At 26.5% G+C, this 12,029-nt stretch overlaps 1 protein-coding gene and 2 long non-coding RNA genes across 11 annotated transcripts in view; 1 reads left to right on the forward strand and 2 right to left on the reverse strand.

Moving 5' to 3' along the window:
* The window catches only part of Smr (nuclear receptor corepressor smrter), a 64,539-nt gene extending 56,523 nt beyond the window's left edge, over positions 1–8,016 (reverse strand). For 3 of the 9 annotated variants that reach the window (XM_074252114.1, XM_074252113.1, XM_074252104.1), the window contains exon 1: positions 3,861–3,999. The gene's annotated coding sequence lies outside the window, so the exon portion shown is untranslated. Of the gene's footprint in view, positions 1–3,509; positions 3,622–3,860; positions 4,000–5,581; positions 5,651–6,221; positions 6,679–7,703 lie in introns of those variants that run through there. The other 6 variants (XM_074252109.1, XM_074252107.1, XM_074252110.1 and 3 more) reach the window with 6 other exon arrangements.
* LOC141533307 (uncharacterized) lies at positions 4,258–5,575 on the forward strand. Its single transcript, XR_012480238.1, has 3 exons — positions 4,258–4,399; positions 4,489–4,637; positions 5,250–5,575. It is a non-coding gene; the product is annotated as an uncharacterized LOC141533307 (long non-coding RNA).
* A 1,558-nt stretch (positions 8,017–9,574) lies between the features above and the next one.
* LOC141533309 (uncharacterized) lies at positions 9,575–11,417 on the reverse strand. Its single transcript, XR_012480241.1, has 4 exons — positions 11,286–11,417; positions 11,108–11,175; positions 10,067–10,083; positions 9,575–9,991 (listed from the first exon to the last, which is right to left on the reverse strand). It is a non-coding gene; the product is annotated as an uncharacterized LOC141533309 (long non-coding RNA).
* Positions 11,418–12,029: the final 612 nt, after the last annotated feature.

The following is a 12,029-nucleotide window of genomic DNA, read 5'->3' on the forward strand; positions in this document are numbered from 1 at the left end:
CCTTTACTTTGGATTACTGATGTATGATGTGCACGAAATATGCACGTGTTTACTGGCTAGCTCTTTCAGTTTAGTTGTGTATGTTGTACTATGCATATCATGGAAATGGAAATAAAAAGATCCGGGCCGTTCTCTTTATATTGCGAGTTGAGTATTCTCTACATATAACTAACATATACCTAAACCAGGCGCTGTGGACACAAGAACGAGAATGAGAATGAGAAAAAAATTTTATATGTACTAAAATTATTCTTTATACTCAGAGTTTAGAAACTTGCTTTTAGATTTTGGGCTCTTTCTGGCTTCGGGCAAGATTTTAGTTTTGTTTTCTGGGATTGAATTTTAAAAATTCTTTTGTTAAACTCACGGGTATTTTTAAAGAATTTATAAAATTTTATTTTACTGAAAATTTATAAATTTTTCTTTTTCTTTTTTTGAGATTTTTAATTCATCACAAAAATTTCTTTAATTTTACTAATATTTTTAGAGATCTTGAAAAAAAAATGTAAACTTAAATTATTTTATCATTTAAATTATAAAAAAAAAACTTTGGATAAAAAAATTCATAATTTTAGTAAAAAATTTCAGATATTAAAATTTGATTTTAATTTTTTTTTTTCAAAAATAAATTTTTTTTAATTTTTTGATAATTTAAATTAAGAAAAAAATAACTAAAAATATATTGACGTAAAAAACTTAACAAATTTTAATAAAAAAAACTTGTAATAATTTTTTTGAAATAATTTATAATTTTAGTAAAAATTTTTAAAATTAAAAAATTTAATTTTTTTATCAAAGATAAATTTTTTATAATTTAAACTTGAAAAAAAATCAACTAAAAACTTTTGTTTATAAAAAAAACTTGACAAATTCAATAAAAAAGAACTTTAAATTATTTTTTTGAAAAAAATTAATAATTTTAATTTTTTATTATTTTTTAATAAACAAAGATAATTTTTTTCACAATTTAAACTATAACAAAAAAAATGTCAATTAAAAATTTTTTAACACTAAAAATTTCACAAATTTAAATGTAAAAATTTTTAATTAAAAACTTGAATTTTTTTTTCGAGATCTATTAAAACACAGTAGAATAAAAAGAAGATAATTGGTAGCATTCGACTTGGATTCATAAAATATTGAACATCGGTTATTTATACAGATAACAAGAAAAAGAAATAAAATTTTTTTCATTAAACAAACTGCGGTATTTTATATAATAAAATATACGAGAATGGTGATAATTGCGAGTAAATAACAGCAGAAGGTCGCTGAGAATTATTTTTAAGTTAACAGTAATTCGTAATGCAATTTTTTTATGTCCCATTTAGAGTGTTAATTTAATTATTAATGTAATTATTTATTTATACAAAAGCCGAAATGAAAATAAAATACTATTGTCAATAATTATAAACCTACATCCTTTATATATTATTTAAAATTCTTAAATCTTTTCACCGATGACATCATATCACGAACGAGACAGCTCCACGTCATCAAACGTTTAAGTAACGTAAAAATATATATCTTCAAGTAAATTCTATTTTTATTCAATTAATAACTCGTAATTAACTCGAATTTGAAAATGTTTATTGTTTTTTATCAGAAACATCCTGGCAATTAATCAATCAATTAAAATCAAATTTTATTTTGACCGATTTAAAAAGCTAAACCTTGAATAAGTATTTTAAAAATCAAATAAATTTTTTTTTATTTTATTTATAAATCATTTTTAAAAACTCATATTAAAATCACTGGCCTATTAATTACACTTATCACTAAATTTGTTCTACAATTAATTTTCAATGTTGACAATTATATCACAAAAATAATTTTTTTTAATTAAATATCACTCACTAAAAAAAAAAATTATTTTTCCACGTCAAAGCATTTTTATCACAAACAATGTATTTTTATCCAAAACTATAAATTTCTTTTTTTTTTTTGTTATTAAATATTTTATAATTTTATCACGTAGGTAAAAAAATTTTTCATCAAACTACTTCATAAGAAACTGGCGTACAACTGAAGCCAAATATAAAGACTAAAATCCCTTTATATTAAAAACCAGAAATCCACAAAACTAATTATCAAAAATAAAATTCCACCCTTAAAAAAAAAATATATATATATATATATATATATATAAATTTTTTTTATTATTATTTTATTAAATTATTAATCCACTGATTAAATACGAGCACTGATATATATTTTATCATCAATAAAAAAATAGTATTATCAGCACTGATAAAGACTGTAGAATATTTAGTGATAATTTACTACCTTACGTTATTTTTTACCCAATAATAATAATAACATTAATAATAATAATTCGTTCATTGATTTAAATAAAAAAATCTAGGCGTTTAATGAACGAGTATGTCAACGCGTCGGTAGACTAAATTGCAATGTCGATGTTCACAAAATGGAACTTGCTCAATTTTAAATTATTTTATAAATTAACTCATTGTTAACACGCACATTTAATTATTATTATTAATATTAATATTACCATAATTTTTTTTGGATTTATAAAAAATTATTTTTAAAATATGTCACTAAAATTAAAAAAAAAAATCACTTTTTTTACAATATAAAAATTTTAAGACTCTAAAATCACATCTACCGTCGGTGAGTCGATTAAAAAATAAATAATAATAAAATGCAGAGTAGCATGAAAGATCTATAAATAATCTTTTAACTATTTGTAGTTTACAGAGGTCATATACTCTTTTATAGTTTCATCACTATTCCCGTATATTTATTATCGCCATTATTATTATTATTATTTTTAAAATGAACAATAACGATAGACAATGAAGAAATCTAAATTTTACGACATTAAAGCTTGCAGTTGACCATTTAAAAAAATTTTTTTTAACAAATAAATTTGTTTCAAAAAATCATTTTTTAAAAATTATATTTTTAATTTTTTTCGCCATAATTTATTTGTTAAAAATTTTTTTTAAATATAGTTAGCTCTAAAAATGTTTATACTTTTTTTTTTTTTTTTTTTTTTTTTTTTTTATTGAAAAAATGATAAAAAAACTTGATAAATTGTAAGTGCAATTTAAAAAAAATATTTTTTTGTTTTAATTTAATTTAAAAAAAAAAAATTAAAAACGTCGGCTAACTCTCGTGTAATTTTAATTTTTAATAGTAAATTTAGCCAACGTTTAAAATTTTTTTTATTATTTTTTTATAATAATTTTTTCAATAAAAAAAAATTCTGAAAATTTTTAAATGTCGGCTAACTGAAGTTAATTGTCAGCTTAGAATTTTAAAAATTTTTATAACAAATCAATCATAATAAAAAATAAAAAATTATAATTTTTATAAATTTTCACATGTGAAATTTTTTAATAATATTTAATGGCAAAAAAAATTTTTAATGTCTGTCAATTTCAGTGTGGTTTAATTTAAATTTCTTCTTGTTAAATAACCAAAAAAAAAAAAAAAAAAAAAAAAATGAATCCAAGCACTGGCACAATGAATTAGGCACTCACTCACTAGCTGGTGCACACCGCGATAATCGTCCTTGAGGATAACGGAAGTAGACGAAGAATTAGTGTTTAGTTTTCGTCCTCGTCCGGGTGATAGAAAAGATGGGCGTTACACAGGAAACGTAACACCAGTATCTTCCTAACTCACTCACTCACTCACTCACTTACTCGGTACGAGTTGCTAAGACACTTTTAACGGCACTAAATTACATAGTTACAAAGAGAACAACTGAAATAGCAGTAATTAAAATTGAAGACATATAAGATACAAGTATCTCATAAAAACAATTAACAAAAATTAATAAATATAAAACAATTTATATATTAAAATAAATATAACCAATAAAACCGAACCTGTGAGATTCGCGTAGCTAGATCCTAAGTCGTCTTCGTGGTCGTAGTCCTTCGGGTGGTACGAAGCCCGGCGTTTGCGCCGGGTCAACGTGCACTACTGGAGAAACACTGTCGAGAGAGCACAAGCGGCACCGAGTGCGAGGAGATGGCGTAGTCGCGCGTCCCACAATATCAAATGCTCTCCAATCATTTCTTCTTCTTCTTAATATTATTTTATTTTTTGTTATTTTATTTCTTCTCAACAGTCCAACAATATTGTTTTATTATTTTTAATTTTATTTTTTAATTTAATTTTATTTATTTATTTTTTTTTTATTGTACTTTAAGTTTATTGTTATTTAAATCCACCATTGCACTTAAAGTTTTCACTGTAATAATTTATTCACAAACCACAAAACTTTTATTAAACACTTATGCTTTAATTTCTCGGTAAAAGGCTTAGCTGGCTGCTGACACTACCGAGCACTCGTTTTTCCTGTACTGAACTTTCCCAGAGCCAAGACTCAAGACTCATGAACAGTGAAAAGAGAACACTCGCGGTAATTTTACAACTGCATAACTGTATGGAGAAAAAACTCCTGCAATATTATTATTTATTATTTATTTATTTATTTATTTATTAAGATAGATATTGGAAGAAAAAGCATGGACATAGGTTAGTGCAGGTGCAGAAAATAACCTGGGTGACTCACAAATAATTTATAATTCCGAGGAGATAATTAGACAAAGAAAAGCTAGATGTGCATAGTAACCCAAGATAAATGACACTGAAAGCAGGTATTGACTATTGTTAAGAAAAAACCTATGAAAAAAATTTTTTTTTTGTTTGTAACTGAATTTTAATTTTTTTGTTTCAAATTGTTTCTAACAGATGTTTTAATATTTTTTTTTTTTTTTCTTTCAATTTTTACTCCAAAAAAAATATATTTAATTTATGACATTAAAGTTAGCAGTCAAGTATTTTTTAATTTTTTTTAATAAATTGATTTTTTCTAAAAAAATTGCTTTTCTTATTTTTTAAAATTTTTAAGTCAATTTTTTTTGCCATAATTTATTTTTTAAAAAATTCTTAAAATAATCAAATATCTGCTTAATTTATTTTCAAATTAAATTTAGCAATCACTTTAATTGTTTTATTTAAAAAAAAATTTATTTCTTAATTTATTTGTAAAAAATTTTTAAAATATCTGCTAAATTAATTTATGAAAATTAAGTTAGCTGACATTTAAAAATTTTAATAATTTATTTTGTTGAAAAATTAAAACAAAAAATTTTAAAAATTACACATGCAATTTTTTAAAAATGTTTTTTTATGATTGAATAAATAAAAAAATTAAAAACTAATTAATTTTGATAAATTATCAAAATATTAAATGCAGTTTATTTCAGAGTCCAGATGCCTGGTGCTTGAAATAAAGCAAAAAATCTAAAATGTCTGCTGCATATTCACACATATAAATTCATAAAAATTGTGTTCACACCAACAATGATAATTTGTTTGTTTAAAACAAAAAAAAAAGAATTTTGTCAGACGTTTGCTACACTTAGTGTGTCATGAAGAGACAAGGATGCTAGAACTTGATAGTTGTCTTATCACTCATATGATATATATATATGTCTATATATATAAATATATATAGACATATATATAGAGATAATAACTGTAAAAAGTAATAAGTATGTTTTACTACAATGAGTCACTGATTTACACTTATTCTTACCCAGAATCAGATAAAATATATTTTTTTAGTTAAAAAATAGCCACTTCACTTTTTTTGCCAGGAAGAAATCTAAATAAATAAATAAATAAATAAATAAATAAAAAAAAAAAAAAAAAAAAGACACGCTACTATTTAATAAACCAAAAACACATTTAAATATTTCTATGTGTAAAATAAAAATGATAATAACACAATGTATGAAAATATATTTATAATACTGAAGTTAGCAGTCAGCTATCTATTTTAAAAATATTTTTAACAAATTAATTACAATAAAAAAATGCTTCTAAAAATTTTCACTTGTAATTTTTATTAATTTTTAATTTTTAAAAAATTTTTTTTTTATTTTAATTTAATGATACTGAAGTTAGCTGTCAGGTTAAAATTTAAAAAATTTTTACAACAAATCAATAATAATAAAAAAAAGCTTCTAAAAATTTTTACTTGTAATTTTTATAAATTTCCACATGTGAAATTTTTGTAATAATAATTAAATTGCTAAAAAAATTTTTAATGTCTGTCAACTTCAGTGTTATATATATATATATATATATATATATATATATATATATATATATATATATATATATATATATATATATATATATATATATATATATATATATATATGAGAACGAACTGGGTTAAATATGAAGAAAGATGTAACTGGTTTTGTTGCTGGCACTGCTGCTATGCGTTTGATACTCGTTGGTAGTTACGACAATAACACGGCACGTATAATTTTATTTCTCAATAAAATAATTATCAATACTGGTTAACTAGCGATATTTAAAACAAAATAATAAATAAAAAATGAGCACTAACGGTGGCGAATAATGTTGCACCAGAAACTAGTAACTTAGTATGTAACTTTCCGAGTAAATAGTCCAGGGGATGGTGTACGAATTTGGTGGCGGATTTGTCAGGGCCCGATGATTTTCAGGGCCGGCAGGTTAACGTCACGAGCACGAGAGAAACACACCGACACAACCATAGATCTTTACACTGTACTATACACCGCGGACGGACGTAAGGACAGACACAGACGGACGGTCGGTTGGCCGGGCGAGGCGAAGCGGCAGTAAACGAGAGAGACCGAACACGGAGGGGAGAACTACGTCGCTGTCTGGAGCGACCGAGACATACTGTAGATTACGGTACTAAAGTACGCTCTGACAAAGACGCACTGAGGGACAGAAGAAGAAAGAAGGGGAGTTGCGGCAGGACAGGGACGCGTCGAGAAAGGGCCCAGGTGGCGCTACAGCCCAATCAAACTACTGTAGTAATATTACTATTTAAATAGTAACTAGTAACTAGACTTTACATTTATATATTACTTATACATGCTTTTTTTTTTTTTTCTACTGTTGCTATCAAAATAGATTACATTATTTTCTTCTTTTTTTTTTTATAAATATTTGATGTTGCTTTTGAAAATATTTTAGAATTTACTTTGTAATTAAAATTTTTGGATATCTGCAAACATGGTGTTTTAAACTCTTTAATAAAATAGATTTTATAGATAAAAATTATAAATTTAGCAGTCACTTAATTATTTTTTAATTTTATTTAACAAATAAAATTGTTCCAAAAAATTAAAAAAATGCATTTTTTTAATTTTTTGCCATTATTTGTTTCAAATTTACATTTAAAAAACATATTAAATAGCCATTCACTTGAATATTTTTTAATTTTATCTAAAAATTAATTTTGTTCCAAAAAATTATTTTTAAAAACAAATTTAAATTTCACAAAAAAATTATCAAGTAAAAATTTTTAATTCTTTTAATTTTATGATCCTCAATCAGTAGACTGACTATTTTTTTATATCATTAAATTTTCATTTGTTCATATAAATATTAATGAAATATTTTCAGTACCATAAAACAGCAATCTGATAATTTTAATTAAAAAAAAAAAAAAAAAAAAAAAAATGCATAGAAATATTAATTCTAATTTTAGTCCAATAAAATATTTCAATATCATTCTGTGACAAAGAAGCTCAGACTTGGACTCACACAAGTATAACAGTAAAAAAAAAAAAAAAAAAAAATGATTGGCATTTTTAAAAATAAAAAAATTTTCAAAGGTCGGCTTTAATCTAAAATGAAAAAATTCGCACCTGTTATTCTAAATACTGTAAAAAATTATTCAGACTTGCTTGTTGGTCTTGTTAATCGGATTCTCGGATATTTAATTAAAGCATATATATTTTATCGGTAGATATATTTGTACTGGTATTCACACTTGTAAGGAATTATTTAGCACTCGAAATATCACAGGCGCATGCCCACAGGTTACACACACGGCACTTGAGTACAACTGAGAGGAACTTGAGATTAGAGAAATGAACATTTAGAGCTTAGCCAAACGTGAAAATAACTCCAACACAACTTGTCTACTATTTCTTGGGTTTCGCGCCTTAAATGCCGTCTCATTAAATAAAAAACCTCATACTGATATTATGTTGACTAGTATTTCGCGAAATTATTCCAATGATCCAATGATAAGTAGCCGCCTGTAATTAAAAAAAAAAATTAAATCAATATCCTAATTATCTATTTCAATAATTAAACATAAAAAAATAATTTACTGTAAATCCTAAGCTAGCATACACGGTAAAAACAAGATTATACTGAGTATAATCCTAGATTATACTGAATATAATCCTAGATTATACTGAGTATAATCTTAGATTATACTGAGTATAATCCAGATTATAATGAATATAATCTGGATTTTTTTTTTAGCTACTATCTGAAATTTTTTTTCACCACAGATATCACTGAGTAAAATCTGGGATGATATTCAGTGTCATCTTCTTCTTTCCGTGCATAAGAATATAAAATACAAGTTTATTGCTTATATTTTATACTTATATTTAAAGCCAAGTGCGCTCGCGGATTCGAGTACGTACCCGGCCTACGTTTCGTTCTTCAGACTTTACTTGAGAATCGACAGCGACTCCCGACTTAAGGGGATATGAACATACGTCGAATACGAACATTAACACTGCCAGTATTAGTATAAGTACCAGCAATTCTACTCTTACTCAAGTTATTTACAATATCATTTTTATATTTATAAATAAAATAAATATAAAATATATTTGCACTTAACAATTGTCAGGTTTAACTTAATGGATGGGACGGCTGGCTATCCATCTGAGAGTCACATGTTATATGATCAATCTAATGTAAATTAAAGCCTGCACTCGTACTCACTATATTTTACGTGCAATGAGTAAAGACTTTTATATTAACAACTTTGTACTTGATTTGTACTAGTACTGGACAGTAGATAGATTTTTATGGATAGATGTTGATGTAGATGGAGTTTATTTATATTAATATTGTATGGACGGTAAAACTTAAATGGTTTAACGTTGGTTGGTGACTTTTGTACTCAGTTATTATATATTAACTCACGTGGTATGACTATAGGCATAGATATTTGCATGTCCGAACGAAAATAGCCTCCAACGGCCTCGAAATCCAAAAACTACTTTTATTTATTTTTTTTCTTTTACTTCCATTACTCGATAATAATTCATATAATGTTCCACGTACTTTGTTTTGTAGTATGTAGTTCATAACACCAGTATAGAATGCATATGCATTGAAAAAAAAAAAAAAAAAAAAAAAAAAAAATGCCCTTGTGTTTAAAAAAAAAAATGTGAATAATAATTATGTTAGCCGACATTTTTGATTATTTAATTTTGCTTCAATTATTAAATTAAAACTAAAAAATATTTTTGTTAAATTGTACTTACAGTTTTTAAAATTTTTTAAAAATATAAATTTAAAAAAATAATAAAAATTTTTAGATGTCGGTTAACTTAATTTTAATAAAATGTGAATATTTTTTTCACTGATGCATTACAGCAGTATTTACTTGATAAAAACCAAATTTGTACTCGGTTTATTATTTAAGTTATTCTCAGCAATGCTCATTCTTAATTTAATTTCCATTTCTATTTTACGCCCACGCATTCTCCCGGTGATAAAAATAAATTAGTGGTTTACTTTTTATAAAAAAACAAAGCAGTATACTAGCGGATAGGGTGTAGATTCTTTAAATTGGCAAATTTGAAGAAGATGTAAAATTTTTTTTTAACAATCCCCGGGAAGCTCCTCCAGGTGGATTATTATTTCAGCTTACCTAGTTATGTGTGTTATTGTTTATCATGATTTTAGCATGAAAACTAATTGCGAGCGGTATAACGCCAGTGGATACCCGGATATAACTTGATCGATCCGGCTGCTCGTGTCTGCTGGATATAAAGTTGCGAGACCTCACACACGTATGCTATTGGGTTTGCCTCCTCCATGGCCCCTCTCCACTTTTCCCTATTCTCTTTCTCTAGATGATGAACTTTCAGCGAAAGTTTTCAATGCTGTACGAGTTCACCTGTATATTATAACCGAATTATATATAAATTTCTCTTCATTTCTTCTTAATCTATCTTCAATTAATTATCATTACCTCTATCATTGCTGTCCCTGCAAAAATATTATATAATATATTTTAATTTATAAACAAAAAAATTAAAAATTAAAAAATAAAAAATGTGTTGCATTAATATTAAAATTTATAAAATAAAATTGAAAAAATAAAAAAAAAAAAAAATTATGCTTCAAAAATCTGATTCAGCAAAAGAAGAAATAGCAATAAATAAAATCTAAAATATTTCCAAAAAATAAAACGTCGATGACGTGGCAGGAGCAGGAATAAAATAAAATAAAATAAAATAAAAAAAGGAATATATAAATATAAGAAAAGAAATATTGAGCATAGAGCTGGTACCCGGTGAATACGTTCCTGGAATCGAGCTGCCTGGCTGTTGGGAGGGTTTAGTTGGGAGTTGGGAGTTTCAGTGTCGTAATGGTGGGAGATGCGGGGTGAACGCGGCTGCTGATCCAAAGCATAGCTCCAACAGGCATTGGAGGGGTCGAGCAGTTAGTTTTAAGGCAAAGAAATGCCGGAGGACAGGGGGTGACCCTAGACGAGAGAACCGAGGGGCAAGGGATCGGAAGACTCGACTCGACTCGGTTCGACTCCACTCGTATATACAGCAGTTGTATCCGAATACAAATACGAACCCGTGTAGAGATCATCACTGGCAGTAGTGTTGGCAACCCATTGCTGTGTATGCTGTGTATGCGGGAGGGATGCGCACTCACACAATAATTCCAAGCTGTGTGAAAGAGAATTGGCAACGTTGGAGCTCTGCTCGATAGAATTGTTGGCAACCTCGCCTTGTAGTCCTCACGGACGACGGGCAATCGACCAACACACTCACTAACAACGCCAGTGAACGGCGAACCGGAGAAGAAGGAAAGAATCCCGTTTTGCTGTATGAGTAGAGCGAGAACCTCTGTAAGGTGATAATATTGCTCTAGACCCTAGAGAAACAAAGATAAAAGATACATACAACCGATGGGATACGAGAAAAAAATGTATGAGATGAGAATGAAAAGCAAGAGATGAACCGAGTACTCAGTAGAGTCTTCTTTCTTACTATACCTAGTTCTTCTTCTTCTTCTTTACTTCTTAAGGAATAGACCATGTATTTCCAAGTTTTCCATCGACCCCTAGAATTTTCAGTCAAGAATTAGACCTTGTTTTCCTCGCTTTCATCGAATCATGCATTTTTTTTTTTTTTTTTTTTTTTTTTTTTTTTTTTAATTTAATATTAACTTACCAATTTCAATTTATCGTTGAAAAATTTTTTTACAGTATGCAATTGTAACAGACGAGTCGACAATTTTTAATATGTATTTTTGTTAAAAATAAAAAAATTGCATATCAAATTCATTGCAACTTTTATATTTTGTTTAAGAAATTTTTTCTGAAATTATTATTATTTAAATTATAAAAAATAGAAAATTTAATTTACAAACATGCTTGTAAAGGTGAACCTTCTTATTGAACTTATTGCATTTGAATAATTAAATCCATATCTGAATATTTTCCTCTAAAATCAGAGTATTGAACATCTGAAACATTTAGCGAAATAAATAAAAAAATTTTAGATAATTATGAATAAAAACTAGTCCAGTCTTTTACAAGCATTCTCGATAATAAGTAGATAAACAACTGGCTGAATTATCAGCATACATTAACAAGGTTATAATTAACGCGACGCATTGTATTACAATCTATCTGTACTGTTGGCCTGACGCCTCTCATCAGCATCTCTGTACACTCCTATTGTATATCCTGTGTACGTGTTATTGTCATATATAATATAACTCAATATGTACTTTATGGACATAGACGATACAGCTCGATTCTGGTATAGTAGCACTGTATGAAATGGAGATCAAGCACTTTTTAGCATAGCACCGAAGAGGCTGCAATGGCTCTCTAGTTATAGCCAGTCAATAATTCTCTGGCGTGGTTCAACGCTTAAACTTGGAGATAGGTGTACATGCATATGACTTTA

Source organism: Cotesia typhae, unplaced genomic scaffold (genome assembly GCF_013202065.1).
Source record: "Cotesia typhae breed Kobodo isofemale line unplaced genomic scaffold, CoteBio_Ctyphae contig_83, whole genome shotgun sequence".
Classification (NCBI taxonomy): domain Eukaryota; kingdom Metazoa; phylum Arthropoda; class Insecta; order Hymenoptera; family Braconidae; genus Cotesia; species Cotesia typhae.